Source organism: Colobus angolensis, unplaced genomic scaffold (genome assembly GCF_000951035.1).
Source record: "Colobus angolensis palliatus isolate OR3802 unplaced genomic scaffold, Cang.pa_1.0 Scaffold406, whole genome shotgun sequence".
Taxonomy (NCBI): domain Eukaryota; kingdom Metazoa; phylum Chordata; class Mammalia; order Primates; family Cercopithecidae; genus Colobus; species Colobus angolensis.
The window spans coordinates 115002-119343 of record NW_012117444.1 but is presented as its reverse complement, the minus strand read 5'-3'; positions in this window follow the sequence as shown (position 1 = coordinate 119343).

Here is a 4342-nt window from a genome sequence, read left to right as displayed (position 1 = left end):
CCCCATTTTGCAGGTGAGAAAATTGAGTCCCCGCAGGGGTAAAGGGATTTGCCCAAGCTCTCACTGGGACAGTCATGGATTGGTGCTGGCACTGGGACCTTTCTGATGACAACATTCACTTCCAGAGAGGAGACACTGAAGGGAAGTGCCCAGGCAAACTGGACTTGAGGCCCAGGGCATGTCTTTGAGAGTAGATGTCTGGCTTTGAATCGGCCAGTGCTGCTTTCTACCTATTTGACCATGGGCAAGTAACTTTGCCTCTCCATGCCTCAGTTTCCCTACCTGTAAGATGGGAAGAACATCAGCTACTTCCTGGCCTTTTTGTAAGCAGTCCTTGAGATGATCCATGTAAAATGAACACTGTGCACTGCTTCATGTTAGTTGCTGTTAGTGGTAACAAATGTGAAACCAACTAGAGTTGCACCAGGCCTGGGGGATACAAAGACAGCGCTCTTTCCCTGCAGGCTCCCAGGCCCCTCTGGAGAGTTCTGCATCTCGGACCCTCTTGGGTCCTTCTTCATCCTTCCAGCATCAAGCTCACCTGGTTTTCACCCTGGAAACTGCTGAGCCTGGCCCTTGCCCTGCAATGGGCCTGGATCAGAGAGTCAAGAACAGCCTGCATTCAGCTGGCTGGGAAAGTGAGGGGTAGAGCTCTGCGGAAAATGATGAATGAGCTGCTCCCCACATGCTTTTAACATCTACGCTGTAAAAGGAGTGGAAATTGTCCCTGCATCAGCCCAGCAATGATGTAGAGCAGAGAAGTAATGGAAGGGGGAAAACTGAAGTCAACCATCCCCTTCCCATCCTGGAAAGAGAATGCAGGGCAGGCCATCGGAATCTAACTTGCTGGCCCGAAGTAAAAAGTGGCATTAATACTAGAGGCATGAATACTGTACTTCCAAAGGGTTCCATTTGATTTTTTAAATAACTTGTTGGTAACTTTTAAAAGAGAATAATTATAATGTGATTAACAATTGGAGACTTTGTAACAAACACTCAATTTTACTTTATTCTCTCGCCTACCCCTTATCTAACAACCCTTTATTAAAAATTAAAGTAGGCAGCCGCAAGTAGTGGCTGACGCCTGTAATCCCAGCACTTTGGAAAGCCAAAGTGGGTGAATCACTTGAAGTCAGGAGTTCAAGACCAGCCTAGCCAACATGGTGAAACCCCCATTTCTACTAAAAATACAAAAATTAGCTGGGCGTGGTGGTGCACACCTGTAGTCCCAGCTACTTGGGAGGCTGAGGCAGGATAACTGCTTGAACACAGGAGGCAGAGGTTGCAGTGAGCTGAGATTATGACATAGAACTCCAGCCTGGGAGCCTGGGTGACAAAGCAAGACTCCATCTCAAAAAACAAACAAACAAACAAACTAAAGTAGCCAAGGCCAGGCATGGCGGCTCACACCTGTAATCCTAACACTTTGGGAGGCCAAGTCAGGAGGATTGCTTGAGCTCAGGAGTTTGACACCAGCCTGGGCAACATAGCGAGACCCTGTCTCTACAAAAAATACAAAAATTAGCCACGTGTGGTGGTGGGCACCTATAATCCCAGCTCCTTGGGAGGCTGAGGTGGGAGGATCACTTGAGCCTGGGAGGCAGAGGTTGCAGTGAGCTGAGACTGTGCCACTGTACTCCAGCCTCGGTGGCAGAGTGAGACCCTGTCTTGAAAAAAAAAAATTTTTTTTTTTTTAAGTAGCCAGCCTGGGCAATGTGGTGAGATCCTATCTCTATAAATAAATAAATAGCAGCCGGGTGTGGTGTAGCCTGCAGTTCCAGCTACTAGGGAGGCTGAGGTAGGAGGATCTCTCAAACCTGGAAGGTTGAGACTGCAGTGAACTATGATTGCACCACTGTACTCTAGTCTGGGTGACAGAGCAAGACCTTGTCTGTAAAAAATAAGGTACATACTTTAATCCCCTCCCTATCCCCATTTTATTGTGGAGAATCTAGGTTTGCAGAGGTTAAATAGCACAGCAGTGGTAGAACAGGAATTCCAACCCAAGTCTTTCTGACACAGTCCATAGTAGACAGAAGTCTGAGTTTTTTAAACCCGGATCTCTTCAGCACCAACCAAGCAGCTTTGGGATTGTCAGTAAACCTCTCTGAGCCTATTTTCTCAAGGAAAAGCAAAGATGATCAGATTCTTTGCCTCAAGTACCTTTCTGATTGTTAAATATGACAGCACTTATGAAGGCCTTTACGAACCATCTCAGACCTTTCTGGTGCACTCTGGAAGCAGGCAGGGACGGTATGTTCACCTAACAGTCATTCAATAGATATCTGTCCAATGCGTGAAGTTCTGATGTTTGAATCTTCAAAAGTGCGTTGTTATCATTCGATCAGATGCCTCTGTTTTATTTCTCATGGCTCAAAAGGTCAGTTTTTTTAAGATGGAGGAGGCAATAGTCACTTTTTAAAATGTCACTTTGAGTGCTGTCAAGTAATTTTCCTTGGCATATCTTTTTTGTGACGGGCTGTTTAATGGGAGTTTCCATGAATTCATGAAACAAGATGGCCAAGGGGAAATTTCTCTCTTATAGTCTTTTTTTGCTGTTGGCTTAAAAAAAAGCCCCAAAGTGGCTGGGCATGCCTGTAATCCCAGCACTTTGAGAGGCTGCAGTGGAAGGATCGCTTGAGCCCAGGAGTTCGAGACCAGCTTAGGCAACATAGCAAGATCCCTGGCTCTATAAAATAATAATAATAATAATTAGTTGAACACGACGGTGTGTGTCTGTACTCCCAACTAGAGAGTGAAGTACGAGGATTGTTTGAGCCCCAGAGTTTGAGGCTGCAGTGAACTGTGATCGTGCCCAGTGTACTCCAGCCTGGGCAACAGAGCAAGACCCTGTCTCAACAAAATAAAACAAAACCAAACGAAACCAAACCATGAAGTGTGATCCCCTCCAATTTTTAGGAACATTGAAGATTGGGTCTGAGTGTGGTTTACTCCTGCCTGTGCCTCAAGATTTAATATTTTTTGGCCAGGCACAGTGGCTCACACCTGTAACCCTAGCACTTTGGGAGGCCATGGTGGGTGCAACACTTGAGGTCAGGAGTTCAAGACCAGCCTGGCCAACATGGTAAAACCCTGTCACTACTAAAAATACAAAAATTAGCCTGGTGTGGTGGTGCATGCCTGTAGTCCCAGCTACTCAGGAGGCTGAGACAGGAGAATTGCTTGAAACTGGGAGGTGGAGGTCGCAATGAGCCAAGATCACACCACTGCACTCCAGCCTGGGCTACAGAGAGAGGCTCCATCTCAAAATAAAAGAACAAGATTTAACAATTTTAAAGCGCTATCAGCCCAAGCATATAGAGGCAAGTAGATCTGGCCCAAGAGCTGTGAATAAAGGAACATTGTTCGTGACCACAAGCATGGCCATGCTCCAACTCTTGCACGAAAGTACTTTGTTTCACCCATCATGGCCCCCATGATGAACCTCACACTTTTCCCGATACTAGACGGCATTGCATAGTAACCTGCAACGCTCTTTCCTTCATCATCAATTTCCAACTCTAATGTTACGATTTGGTGGGTGACATTCCTGATAGATTCTCTATGTCTATCAGGAAGGGTCCTAAAACTCACAATAAAAGTAGTTCTACAGTTTTCTAAAAAATGAAACACACCGGGTACGGGCATGGTCACTCACGCCTGTAATTCTAGCACTTTGGGAGGCTGAGCTGGCTCTCCTGATGTCAAGAGTTCGAGACCAGCCTGGCCAACATGGTGCAATCCCATCTCTACTAAAAGTACAAAAATTAGCCAGGCACGGTGGTGGGCGCCTGTAATCCCAGCTACTCGGGAGGCTGAGGCGGGAGAATTGCTGGAACCTGGGAGGCAGAGGTTGCAGTGAGCCAAGATCATGCCATTGCACTCCAGCCTGGGCAACAAGAGTGAGACTCCATCTCAATAAAAACAAACAAACAAACAAAAACAAAAACAAATACACTCTTACCATATAATCCAGAAAATTCTTCTTAGGATTTGCCCAAAAGAGTTGAAAACTTGTGTCTATACAAAAACCTGCATGCACACGAAGTTTATAACGGCTTTACTCAGTATCGCCAAAACTTGGAAGCAGCCAAGATGTCCCTCAGTAGGTGAATGGATAAATAACAATGGAATATTATTCAGTGCTAAAAAGAAATGAGCTATCAAGGCAAGAAAAGATGAATGAAAATTACAGCTGGGCATTGTGGCTCACACCTGTAATCCCAGCACCTTGGGAGGCCAAGGCAGGCAGATCAGCTGAGGTCAGGAGTTCGAGACCAGCCTGGCCAACATGGTGAAACCCTGTCTCTACTAAAAATACAAAAATTAACCAGGTGTGGTG